The sequence below is a fragment of the Amia ocellicauda genome, unplaced genomic scaffold, assembly GCF_036373705.1.
Source record: "Amia ocellicauda isolate fAmiCal2 unplaced genomic scaffold, fAmiCal2.hap1 HAP1_SCAFFOLD_26, whole genome shotgun sequence".
In the NCBI taxonomy this organism is placed as follows: Eukaryota; Metazoa; Chordata; class Actinopteri; order Amiiformes; family Amiidae; genus Amia; species Amia ocellicauda.
Genome location: NW_027102823.1, coordinates 1,675,226 through 1,689,713, shown reverse-complemented (window position 1 = coordinate 1,689,713; position 14,488 = coordinate 1,675,226).

The following is a 14,488-nucleotide window of genomic DNA, read 5'->3' as shown; positions in this document are numbered from 1 at the left end:
GGCCGCTACAGAAAATTCTGGGTTGCCAGAGAAGAGCGGCTGTGCAGCCAGTGTGACCTAGGGGAGGTCGAAACACAGGCGCATTTCCTGCTGTCCTGCCCTAAATACACAAAAATCAGGGAGACATACTTTAAAATATTAAAAATGCATATCCCTGAGTTCAGCATGATCCCCGATTGCTGCAAACTCCCCGTCCTGCTGGGAGAGGAGGAGCGCACTGCCTTCTTAGCAGCGCAATATGTATCCACCTGCCACAGCCTGCGAGACAGTGTGTAGACACCAGCCTGTGGCACTCCATTTGCAAAACAAAATAAAAACAGTGATTTTTCTGATGTCATGACACAAATTTTGATACAAACAACAAATATGGTTTATATCCTACTTAATTTTATTTCAATGTGTACTATATTTGTTCCACTGAATCTTGTATTGCAATGTTTTGTCTTGATTGATAGAACATTTGTATCTGCTTTGGCAATATTGTGATAGATCATGCCAATAAAGCACCTTTGAATTGAATTGAAATGAATTGACAGACAGACAGACACACGCACACACACACACACACACACACACACACACACACACACACACACACACACACAGAGCCAGCCAGCCAGACAGCCAGCCAGCTCAGCCATGACATCACGAGCCTCTCTCAGCTGACTGCTATGACATCACAGAGCACGTACATTCCATTGCTTGCCGTCTGTCAACCACTCAGTCACTGCCAGCCAGACTGGCTGGCTGGCTGGATGGGGGGGCTGCTTGCTGCTGCTGCGTATCTTAGCAAGCTAATTTGCCTGACCGGCCTTCCTACTCCTATGCCCAAATGCCCACCTAAGCCTCGTTTGTAATGCATGTCATTGTATTTCAAAAAGGAATCTGGAAATAGTAAACCTATTTTCTTTATTTGAATGTATTAAAGATCACATTTTATTACATTTTCTTTTTCTGTACTTCATTACATTATATTGAGATTCATAATTCTATTATTTATTTTCCGTATGTATGTATGTATGTATTATTGTATGGAAGGAAAGTTAGAAATGATTTTCTCAAACCTGTTTTTCTCTCTTGTATACTTAAGAAAGATAAGGTCAAGCTAGAAGGTCAGGAGGCCATAAGGTAGTTTGATTTCTGTTTGTTATTTACGATGAGAACCTTGGAGACAATGTCAAACGGTATGACCTACGTGCCTGTTCCTTAAAACCATGTGTAGATCTATGAACTCTGTTCTATAATGAAATATGTTCTGCTTAGTTAGCCTTTAAGATAACATAGTAATGATTTTCTAGCATGTATGTATGTATGTATGTCCAATTGCTTTGACAATGAATTGAATTGAGAGGGAGAGAGAGAGAGAGAGAGAGAGAGAGACAGACAGACTGACAAACACAAACAGACACACACACACACACACACACACACACACACACAGACACACACACAGCCAGCCAGCCAGCTCAGCGATGACATCACAAGCCTCTCTCAGCTGACTGCTATGACATCACAGAGCATGAACATTCCGTTGCTTGCCGTCTGTCAACCACTCAGTCACTGCCAGCCAGACTGGCTGGCTGGCTGGATGGGGGGGCTGCTTGCTGCTGCTGTGTACCTTAGCAAGCTTATTTGCTTGACCGGCCTTCCTACTCCTCTGCCCACATGCCCACCTATGCCCGATCTGCTGTTCACCTGGATCACAGCTCCGCCCCAACAAGGCAGATCCTCCCAAAAATGGTACAAACTGATCCACGTTCCCCTCCACAGAAAGCTTTAGCCCAAAATAAGGGACACATTCTGCCCAATATGTCAGCGCCAACCACAGCCTGAGTGACACAGTGACACACGAGCACCGGCTGTAAATATAATGTAAATACTCGTTTGTAATGCATGTCATTGTATTTCAAAAAAGGAATCTGGAAATGGTATACCTATTTTCTTTATTTGTATGTATTAAAGATCACATTTTATTACATTTTCTTTTTCTGTACTTCATTACATCTTATTGTGATTCATAATTCTATTATTTATTTTCCGTGTATATGTATGTATGTATGTATTGTGACAAACCAAGGGGCAGGGTCATACATGGCAGATATGTCAGGCCAGGTCTGCTGCAAGGTGTGTACTCTAGGGTAGAATACCGACCCTAGGCAACTACACTCCCCAGAAACCCTCAGGCAGCCATTCTAGCACCTAATGTGGTCACTTGGTGTTACTTCCTCAATTATTCACCAGGTATATAAGGCGGGCCTGAGAGAGAGAGAAGTGAGAGACAATAGGGTGAGTTATCTGGAAAACAGAGGTAGCTCATAAGGAGAAAGCCAAGACTTATTTATTCCAGACTTTGTTTAAAATAGAATGATTATGTAAGATTAGTTACAACTCCAGTGTGAGTTAGGTTTTGTTTTCAGATTTGTTTTGTTTGAAGTAAACATACAGGCACAGCCCTGTATTTGCAACCTCCTCCCTGGGTCATGACTGGTTTTTACTCCTAAGAAGATCACAGAGAAGACCCGCACTAGTGTACAGCCAAGGCGTTTTGTCACATTTGGTGTAGAATGCGGGCAGCACCTCATGAAACCCAGACTGGCTGAGTGAATTTTTTTATCCAAAAAAAAAAAACTACAGGCTGTAATAGCCCAACAGGAAGCGACCAGGGTGCAGCAGGTGGCTCACCAGGATGCTATGCGGATGCATCAGGAAGCACTGCAGGTCCAGCATGATACAAATAAAATGTTTAGAGAAGAGCAGGAAAAGGTGACTAAAGAGCTGAAAGAGAGTGTTGAAGCACTTGCAACCAGGATTGGGCCACAGGGGGCTGCAACCCATTCCACTCCCCGCACCAATCACTTTCTGCAGAAAATGACAAAACAGGACGATGTTGAGGCCTTCCTTATGACCTTTGAGAGGACAGCGGAGAGAGGGATGGCCAAAAGATTCCTGGGCAGGGCTTGTGGCACCTTATCTGGCAGGGGATGCACAGAAAGCGTACTTTGATCTGGAGCTGAAGGACGCCCAGGACTATGATAAATTGAAAGCGGAGATAATGACCCGATTGGGCGTGACCACCGCAGTGAGGGCACATCGGTTTCAGCAGTGGGCCTACCAACCAGGACAACCAATCTGAACGCAGATGTTTGATCTGATCCATCTGGCCAGGAAATGGCTACAGCCAGAGGTCCATTCATCAGCCGAGGTGGTGGAGGCCATAGTCCTTGACAACTACCAACGCTGTTTGCCCAAGGACGTTCGACGCTGGGTTGGCCAGAATGAGGTGCTGTCCGCTGACACCTTGGTGGCCATTGTAGAGCGGTTCTATACAGCCGGAGCAGCAGAGCATGTACCGGAGGTTAAAAACTCGTTCCCCAGGCCATGACGAACCAGCGGACCGGGTAAGATGGTTCCAAAGTACTCTGGGAAACATGACGCGCTGGGTTGGAAGAAAAGAGCAAGACTGGGGGGTTCAAAGGTGGGGCCTAAAGCCGAGACTAAGGGTTATAGGGGGTCACCATCACAACCAATTGTCTGCTACAATTGTGACAAAGTAGGACATATTGCGGCCCACTGCCCAGGTAGAGAGGAACCAATGCAATGTAATGTGTGTGATATGGGGAAAGAGAAACCGGTATTTTATGCCTGCCCTGTTGGGACGGATGTTTTCATAGGCGGAGTACCTAATCCAAAACACATGTGTACAGTGATAGTCGATGAGAAAGAAGTGGCTGCTCTACTCGACTCTGGCAGTATGGTTACACTGGTCACAGAAAAATTAGTAGCGACCAACAAGCTGGATAGACATCAGGAGCTCAGTATCACATGCACACATGGTGACACACGCCCCTATCCCACAGCTCTTGTAAACATACAGACAGAGGCCAGGAAACTAGATTACGAAGTCGGTGTGGTACCCAACATGCCATATGATGTGATACTGGGACGATATTTTCCTAATTTTGGAAAACTAGATAGAAAACATAGTAAATTGGAAATGCACACTGAAAACTGTAAGCCAGAAGTTGCCTCGATCCCACAACTAGAGCTAAAAGTAGACCTGGTTCCAGTTGAGTCGACAGTGAAGGTTTTGGTTGGGGAAAATTAAACTGAAAACATAGGGGTGGAATGTAGTGACGTAGATGACCCTATGGAGGGTGAGGAACCCAGCACTAGCAGGGTGGGTGAGAATCCATTCATAGAGACCCCTGAAGCTGACAATGTAGAAGTGTCAGTGTTAGAGGGACTCCCCACTGATTTTGGCAGCGCACAGGTGCGAGATCTCACTCTACACTATGCTAAAGAAAATGTGAAGGTAGTAAATGGGACCCCTATGACTACTGCAGACCCGCCAACAGCTTATCCTTATTTTATGGTAAAAAATGACCTATTGTACCGTGTAAATAAGATAGGGGTGGACATTGTGGAGCAATTGCTAGTTCCCACCCCATTCAGACGAACAGTTCTCAATCTGGCACATGGGCATATCCTGGGGGGACATCTGGGGATGGACAAAACCAAGGATAGACTCCTGAGGAGGTTTTACTGGCCAGGCGTACATGCAGACGTGACAGAACATTGTAGCTCATGTCCTGAATGTCAACTACATGCTCCTAAACCAGCCTTCAGAAGCCCACTGGTCCCTTTGCCCATCATAGAGACCCCCTTTGCTAGGATAGCTATGGATGTGGTGGGACCTCTCCCGAAATCAGCCAGAGGGCATCAGTATATACTGGTTATTTTGGATTATGCCACCAGGTACCCAGAAGCCATTCCACTGCGGACCATGGCTTCAAAAGGTATTGCAAAAGAGCTAATGTTGATGTGTAGTAGGGTGGGGATACCGAGGGAGATATTAACAGATCAGGGCACACCCTTTATGTCTAAGGTTATGACCGATCTGTGTAAATTGTTGCAGGTTAAGCAGTTGAGAACATCAGTCTACCACCCACAAACAGATGGGTTGGTTGAGAGATTTAATAGGACCCTGAAGTCCATGCTAAGAAAGGTAATCGATAAGGATGGGAAAAATTGGGAATTCATGCTGCCCTACTTGATGTCTGCCATTAGGGAAGTCCCACAGGCTTCCCTGGGCTTTTCGCCTTTTGAACTGTTATATGGGAGGCACCCCAGGGGGATATTAGACATAGCCCGTGAAACGTGGGAACACGAGTCCACTCCTTTCCGGAGTGTAGTCGAGCACATCAATGCTATGCAAGAGAGAATAGCCACAGTCACTCCCATTGTGAGAGAGCACCTAAGGCAGGCACAGGAACACCAACAATTCGCCTATAATCGTCAGGCTACACTGAGGGTGTTCCAGCCTGGTGATAGGGTGTTGGTGTTGGTTCCCACTGTAGAATGTAAATTTCTGGCTACGTGGATGGGACCTTATGAGATTATAGAGCGAATACGGGAAGTGAACTATAAGGTTCAGCAACCCGGCCGCCGACCCCCAGAACAAATATATCATGTCAACTTAATAAAAGCCTGGAAGGACAGGGAAGTGTTGATGTTGACTTACCCCCCTCAGCCACTAGGGACACCGAAGGTGAATATTGCAGCTGCCTTGTCACCTGACCAGTTGAAGGAGGTGAACGACTTGATAATACGTAATAGGGAAGTTTTCTCAGGCATACCGGGGCGTACCCATTTAGTCTCTCACAACATTGTGTCTCTCCCAGGAAAGAAGGTAAATATGAGGCCTTACAGGGTACCAGAAGCTCGCAGGAACACTATTAGAAATGAGGTTAAGGAAATGCTGGAGGCAGGGGTTATTGAAGAATCCCACAGTGAGTGGTCCAGCCCTATAGTCATGGTTTCCAAACCTGATGGCTCCTGGAGATTCTGTAATGATTTTAGAAAGGTTAATGAAATTTCAAAGTTTGATGCATACCCAATGCCCCGAGTAGATGAATTGTTAGAGAATATTGGGAATGCTCGCTATATTTCAACTATTGACTTAGCCAAGGGCTACTGGCAGATTCCCTTGACCCCGGGTGCCAAAGAAAAAACAGCCTTTGCAACCCCAGATGGTCTGTTTCACTACACAGTGATGCCCTTTGGCCTGCATGGTGCTCCTGCCACCTTTCAAAGGTTGATGGACCACATACTTAGACCACACAGGACGTATGCGGCAGCATATTTAGATGATGTGGTCATTCACAGTCCAGATTGGGAATCACATTTGTCTCAGCTCCAAGCGGTATTGGATTCAATACATGCAGCAGGCCTGATGGCTAATCCAACCAAATGCAATTTGGGGTTGGAAGAGGCCAAATACTTGGGCTATACAGTAGGGAGGGGTATGGTGAAACCCCAAATATCCAAGGTTGAAGCCATAAACTCTTGGCCTAGGCCTGTCAATAAAAAGCAGGTTAGGGCATTTTTAGGGTTAACTGGGTATTACCGGAGGTTTATTCCCAACTATGCTACCTTAGCGGCCCCTCTGACTGATATGACTAAGGCTACAGAACCCAATATGGTTAGATGGGGTGATACAGCAAACCGGGCTTTCCGGAGCCTACAGGAGGCGCTCTGCCGCAACCCCGTTTTAATGGTACCTGACTTTCAGAAAGAATTTATAGTCCAGACGGACGCCTCTGAGGTGGGGATCGGAGTTGGTTTTGTCCCAAAGAATGGGTGATCACGAACACCCGGTGTTGTTCCTTAGCAGAAAGTTGGAATCCAATGAAATAAATTATTTGGTAGTTGAAGAAGAATGTTTGGCAGTGAAGTGGGCTTTGGACAGTCTTCGATACTATTTGTTGGGCAGGCACTTCACCCTGATCACTGACCATGCCCCCCTCACTTGGATGCATCGTTCGAAAGACAGGAATGCCCGTGTGATGAGGTGGTTTTTGAGTCTCCAACATTTTCATTTCACCCTGCAGCACAGGCCAGGGAAGGCCATGGGGAATGTTGATGGGCTGTCCCGGGTGCATGCTTTTTTGCGGCTGTCGCTCGACCTATGGGGTCGCAGCTGGGGGGGAGGATGTGGGACAAACCAAGGGGCAGGGTCATACATGGCAGACATGTCAGGCCAGGTCTGCTGCAAGGTCTGCACTCTAGGGAAGAAAACCGACCCTAGACAACTACACTCCCCAGAAACCCTCAGGCAGCCTAATGTGGTCACTTGGTGCTACTTCCTCAATTATTCACCAAGTATATAAGGCGGAAAGATAGAGTCAAGCTAGAAGGTCAGGCCAGAAGCTAGTTTGATTTCTGTTTGTTATTTACGATGAGAACCTTGGAAACAATGTCAAACGGTATGACCTACGTGCCTGTTCCCTAAAACCATGTGTAGACCTATGGACTCTGTTCTATAATGATATATGTTCTGCTTAGTTAGCCTTTAAGATAACATAGTAATGACTTTCTAGCATGTATGCATGTATGTATGTATATATATATATATATATATATATATATATATATATATATATATATATATATATGTATGAATGTATGTATGTCCAATTGCTTTGACAATACAAATGAATTGAATTGAGAGGGAGAGAGAGAGAGAGAGAGAGAGAGAGACAGACAGACTGAAAAACAGACAAACAGACACACACACACACACACACACAGAGCCAGCCAGCCAGCCAGCTCAGCGATGACATCACGAGCCTCTCTCAGCTGACTGCTATGACATCACAGAGCACGTACATTCCGTTGCTTGCCGTCTGACAACCACTCAGTCACCGCCAGCCAGACTGGCTGGCTGGCTGGATGTGGGGGATGCTTGCTGCTGCTGCGTACCTTAGCAAGCTTATTTGCTTGACCGGCCTTCCAACTCCTCTGCCCACATGCCCACCTATGCCCGATCTGCTGTTCACCTGGTCACAGCTCCGCCCCAACAAGGCAGATTCTCCCAAAAATGGTACAAACTGATCCACGTTCCCCTCCACGGAAAGCTTTAGCCCAAAATAAGGGACAAATTCTGTAACAACATAATGGATGCCCACCCAACCTGTGACAAAACTGAGAAAAAAGAAAAACGCCAGTCCTCCTGGGGGAGGGACACACAGCCACCCTGGCTGCCCAATATGTCAGCGCCTACCACAGCCTGAGGGACACAGTGACACACGAGCACCGGCTGTAAATATAATGTAAATACTTGTTTGTTATGCATGTCATTGTATTTCAAAAAAGGAATCTGGAAATAGTAAACCTATTTTCTTTATTTGTATGTATTAAAGATCACATTTTTTTACATTTTCATTTTCTGTACTTCATTACATCTTATTGTGATTCATAATTCTATTATTTATTTTCCGTGTAGATGTATGTATGTATGTATGTATGTATGTATGTATGTATATGTATGTATGTCCAATTGCTTTGACAATACAAATGAATTGAATTGAGAGGGAGAGAGAGAAAGAGAGAGAGAGAGAGAGAGAGAGGAATATGAGCTCCTAAAAAACATTTGTTTTTATACATAAGCGGATTTAATTTGTCATTTACAAATGAATATATAGCACTATAAACATACACAGAAGACATGGAATAGAAATTCAGAAGAAAAAGTATTCAAAAAATAATAATTTTAAGAGAAACACAAAAAGAAGAAAGCAGAGAGACAGTTCAGGAAGAAAAGTCAGAAAAGAAAAGCTGAAGACAAGAATTGGAGGTAAGACCTTTCACCTATAGAGACAAATAATTAAACAAAAAAATATGTATTAATAAAATAAATAAGCATTCTCAGTAGTTGACTCCAATTTGAATAGAGTGACAGTAGGAGAGAGCCCAACTGCCACTGAGACTGATAGAAATCTATCGAACAGCAGTCTGACTGCAGAGCTGCCTTTTGAAATCCGATACCCTGAAGACATTCGCTCTGCACAGGCTAAGAAGGACTACAAACAAGCTGTGATGAGAGCATCTCCTGAGACCCTCATCCTAGACTACACCGGTAAAGGAGAAAACAGGGTCAAGAACAATCTACTGTTCTACACCGCCTTTCACAAAACCCTGTGCCAGACATACCCCAATAACAACAAGAGGGGCATTAGCAGAGGCAGGCAGATCTCAGTGCTGGTAGAGAAAGACACAGACAGTGTGATGCTCACTTTTAATGTATACCACAACGGGACCATCATGGTGCAGGACAGCGAGAGCAGCCTGGACCAATTATCTCTCGGCTTCCACACCTCAAAGCAGCAGACTGAGGTAGAGAAACAAGAGCCAGAGCCGGCCACCCTGCAGTCTGCCCCCAGCCACACGGAGCCAGACAGTGCCCCATCTCCCACAGACTGCCCCCCTGTCTCCCCAAAACTCTCCAGCAACATTAAAACACTAAAGGAATGCCTATCAGTGCTGGAGCTGAAGTTTGCGGAGTTCAGGGACTAAAGATGCACCACAAGGCTGAGATCCATAAGCTGAGAGCAGCAGTAAGAGACCAGGAGGAGCAGAGCCAAACCCTGAGGACGGAGCTGCACAGAGCGAGGGAGGAGCTGACCAGGACACCCCAGCACAGCCAGCTGAGGAGCCTGCAGAGCCAGCTGGAGAAGCTAAGAGAGGAGCACAGAGACTGCACTGCACTGACCCCACAACACCTACAACCCCTGACGCACCCACTGACGCACCCACTGATCCACCCACACTCCCCACCACTCCTGACACCCCCACTATCACCAGACCTGCCACTAATACACAAACCCCTGAAACGCCACTCCCCTAAAACACACCCGCTGCCCCCACCACTCCCGACGCAAAACCCGGAGTGGCAGGTCAACACAGAGGTGGTCATTCTGAGCGACTCCAATGGGAAGTTCCTGGATGAGAGGCGCCTCTTCCCTGGGCGAAAAGTGAAAAAGCTTTGGTGCCCGACAGCACAGAGAGCCCTGGAGCTGCTCTCCAAGAGGAGGCTGTGCCAGGTCAAACACATCCTCATCCACACCGGCACTAACGACCTGAGTGCCCGCAGGGGCGATGTGGCCTCAGCCCTGAGACAGGTGGCAAAGAAAGCCACAGAGGAATTCCAAACTGCCAAAATCACCATCTCCACACTGCTGCCCCGCACAGACGTGCCCCTGCACATCATCCAGGCCATCAACGCAGAAGTATCCCGAAGATGTGCCCTCCTCCCCAACGTCCACCTGGCACACCACTGAGACATCCAGCCACATCACCTGTATGACCACGTCCACCTCAACAAGACGGGTGTGAGGAAGGTCCGTTTTTAGTGTTTCTCTGAACACATCCAAGCTTACCTAGGTGCTACATATTATTTTCAATTACCCGTAATTCTGATCTGTATTTTGGCTTGTTAATAGAAGTTATTGAAGTTGGACTCCTAATTCAAAATAACCAATATGTATCTCAACGTAATTTACTGACAGACATCACTCTTTATCACTTTCACTTTTGAAGGAACTGCTTTGTATTCTGTGTATTGTTTTATTGTAGTGCTGCTTCCTTTCTTGGCCAGGTTTTACTTGCAAAAGTGATTTTATTCTCAATGTAAGCTCAAAGTCAAATAGTTTAAATAAGAAAACAATGTATTGAAATGAGAACATCATGAACCTGTGTAATTGTGCTGAAGGACAAGCACTGAAAGCAGAGAGAATTTTGTGTTTGGCATTGAATAGCCTTAAAGAAAACTATGCCGTTTTTGGAAACTTTCATATTTAAGTTGAATGTAGGCAAAAACATTCCAGTCACTCTGAAGAGAGAATACAGTTTACTGTGCGAATAAGTAGCCCCTGAATTGAAGATAAAAATCAAAAGTGCTGTTCGTAATTAGTTTACACTTTTACATCAGATGTCTTGTTTTTGCGTTCCAAATTGAGGAGTTGTGGCATATAATGTAAATGAAGTTACTTCACTAGTAGTGCGATTTCTACGTTGTGTATGTGTGTTTGTATATATGAACTCATACATTTTTTAAAGATTGTATTTGGAAAACAAATTCAGGTATAGCACGTGTCCCCCTTTTGAATGGGTTCTATATATAACATTTTAAAACGAATGGTTCTGTGTAGAACGCTATGTTTGGGGGTTCTTCATGTAACCCCTTTGAAGGGGTTCTACATAGAACCATAAAGGGATCCACCAGAGCGATTACTCGAGGAACCCTTTATGGTTCTGTGCAGAACAATTTCTTCTAAGAATGTGGAGTGTCGCCACACAATTTCTCTCAGAGGGCTTTTGACCAATGGCAATCCAATCCTGAATGACGTCACCACTATCCTGTTGTACTTTATGGGAGAGATGTATTAAGTAGTTTATAATGAGAAGAATAACAATAATCACCTGTTTTTCATAGGTTTTGTATCCATGGTCTCCTTCATATTAGGAAAGGAAGTTGATCCATAGCCTACTCAGAGACAACTGAGAGTTGGTCTCTGAGCAGCAGCACAAAGGGGTCGAGTCTCTCAATGTCCGTGTGTTGGAGATATTCCACCATATTGGTCCCAGCCTTTAAAACAATGTTAAAGAAGATGTTAAAGATATTGTAGAAATATATTGCAGAAGAGCAGAACTACAATCACACTTTTTCAATGCTATTGCTGTTTTCTACCTCCCTGGTGAGGTACCAATGCGGGAAGTTTGAGAGAGTATTTCTAAAATGTGTATGATCCAATACACACAGTTATTTAAAAAGCTGACATCTTGTACATGCTCACCAGAACCAAGCCTAATTAAATAACACATTTAATATTAAATAAGTACATGTGCAGTAGCCACTTGGACAATTACAGATCCCCAGGTCAAAACACAACAGAAAGACATGGAAGATCGTATTTTCAAATCACATCTGTGGCCCCCATAACTGTAATTTGGTATTAGTGGGTCAAAGGATTTATTTGGTTCAAGTGATAATAAGATCATATTTTGAAATGAAACACTACAGGATGTCATATTTAAAATGACTGTGAGTACCTTTCTTTAGTGACGGTTCTGAGGGGGGCAGGGATTAGTTGAGTGTGCTAATTGGAGCTGTGAAGTGTGCAGAGAAAATACAAATGTTTTCTTTTAATATGAAAACAAAGAACTTTTTTTTAACACCGACCTGGGATTGTGTTTCTTTCCAAGTTTCCTTATTGTTTCTGAGAAGAGACTGTTCACTTGCAAAGTGAACTGGACCCGTGTGACTCGCAGGTAAGGAGAGCCCGTGTTGAACTAAGATGGCTACAGTGAGTTTTCCTGGACAAAGCTCGGGCAAAGGATAGCGCAGAGTGCACCTGCACCTGAGATTGTGTTGAGAAGCTTTGTGATAAGAGCAGGTAAAGAGGGAAAAGAAACACAAGTATTTTCTTTGTTTGAAGAACACATTTTGTTTTAACTGAAACGGGACTACAACTTTTGAAAGGGAAATAGTTGCTAGTGCACTGTATTTTTATTGAGTTTATTAGAAGAAAAAAGCTTATATTTTGGACAGAACGAACTCGTTTGGCATGCAACTAGCAGCAAACGATGTGAAGCAAACAAAACAGTTAGCAAGTTAGCAAGTTAGCAAGTTACAGTCTGTCCTAGGTCCGGGGGTGCTTATGGTTGTTTATGGGTTCCCTTACCTTAGCCAGTGTCATGTACGGGTGTCCGTACCTTACTGGAGTGTTTGTTTTTATTATAATATATATACATAAAATAATATATAATAATGTAATATTTCAGATAAATCGTCACAGTGAGTGACACCAGCATTATTGGTTTTTTGAGAAATAAAAAAACAGAATGTAGAGAAGAAAATGTTGGAAGGAAGTTGGGAGAAAGACTGGTCTCCAAAGGAGCACCGGGACTGGTGGAAGCAACAACAACCAGATAAGACAGAGAAAGGAATTGTGATATTGTGTCAGGTTGGTGAGAATCAAGAAAAGAAAATAACAGAAATGGAAGATCATCATAAACAGTAATGTGAATTGAGAGAAGAAGTTGTGAAAAATACGATAGAATTAATAGAACTACAAGGCAAATTAGAAGGGCAAGAAAAGTGGTCAGAAAAGGTGAAGGTGTAGGTGCGCGATGTGCTGCCGTGTTAGCAGCGCGTCGCGACACAGATCACTCCGAGGACGACAGGCCCGATTGGGATGATTTAGATCGCAAAGCATGGGAATATGAAAAAGGAGGTTTTGCTAGCGCTCCTCCCCCATATAATCCGGAATATAAATCAATCACTGATTTTGGTTATAATAATACATTGTATCCAGATCTGACCGCTCTGAAAACGGTCCCAGCTGCACCCATGCAAGTCAAAACTAGACAGAGTAAAGAGGAAGGTCAATCAATAGTCTATACGACTAAAACCCATGTCCCCTTCTCCCCAGGAGAAAAAGAAATGATATGGGTGTCCCTCCCAAAATTAAAACCAAACCAGGGTAACACAACTTTTTGGGATATTCTAGATGAAAAGATGGTTATTCACCTCCTTCACCCGCACGATGTACACATCATCGTGAAGGCTAAATGTCCGCCCAACATTTGGATACAGTTACTACCAGAATATCAGACCGGGGAGTGGGCTAATGTAGCCTCTACAGATGAGGAGGAAATAACAGAACTTTTTCACAATGGATCAAGAAAACTGAGATAGTGAAATAATGAAATAATCGAGTGGGATTATTTGACATTTTATTCTAAATAATCATAAGCTTAAATAATAAGTTATAAGGGCTGTTTGAGACACTGCAGGGTCAATAAAACATGCCACAGATCGGATATCTGAATTATCTTTAGATATCAATGTGTATGTGCTTTGTGTGTTTATGTATATGTATAGTTTGAAGGTGATATAAGGTAAATGTCTATGTTTTGGCAATCATTTTAGAATTATATTTAAAAATGTAACAACAGATTTATCATATTCATGAGGATCTTTGGCTCTATACAGAGTGCCTCAAGCATCAGAAATCAGAAAGAAAGACTATTATAAGAAAAGTAATCCAAAATATACATTGAATAAACAGATGGATAATAATAGTAATACATAAATAGTCATGGTGTCTCCACAAGAAGAACCAGAATTTGTTTGTTAAACATCATGTTATGGACAAGCTCTGTCAAAAGTCAAATTCAAGGAAACGAAAGGCTAGAAGAGAGCCTGGTGCAGCCCTGACAGCCTGTGAAAGCAGGAGAATGTAAACAGTCTGGTGACATGTTACAGTCTTTCAGAAAATGTTTGGTTATTGGTGCCTAGCATATAATACCTGAAATGAAAGTCAAAGTAGACCATGGTTTTAAGATGAGTGATGTAGGAAAAGGGTAAGATACCGCAGAAGTATAAGATTACAACTATAGAATAAGTAAGCTCAAGTAATATAAAATGCTTTACAGGAGAAAAGTAAGAATGGAAAGGAAGAGTAAAAGAGAAGGTGTCCTAGGATTATGGGAATCATTATTGAGATCAATGGCCTATTGGCTAATATTTTGTTAGGTACATATATGACTTCAATAAACGAATAATGGAGTGACATCTGTATAAATATAAATAAAACATATTGATAAAAAAACCTGAATACATTTCTTGTAAGAAATTAAGAATAGG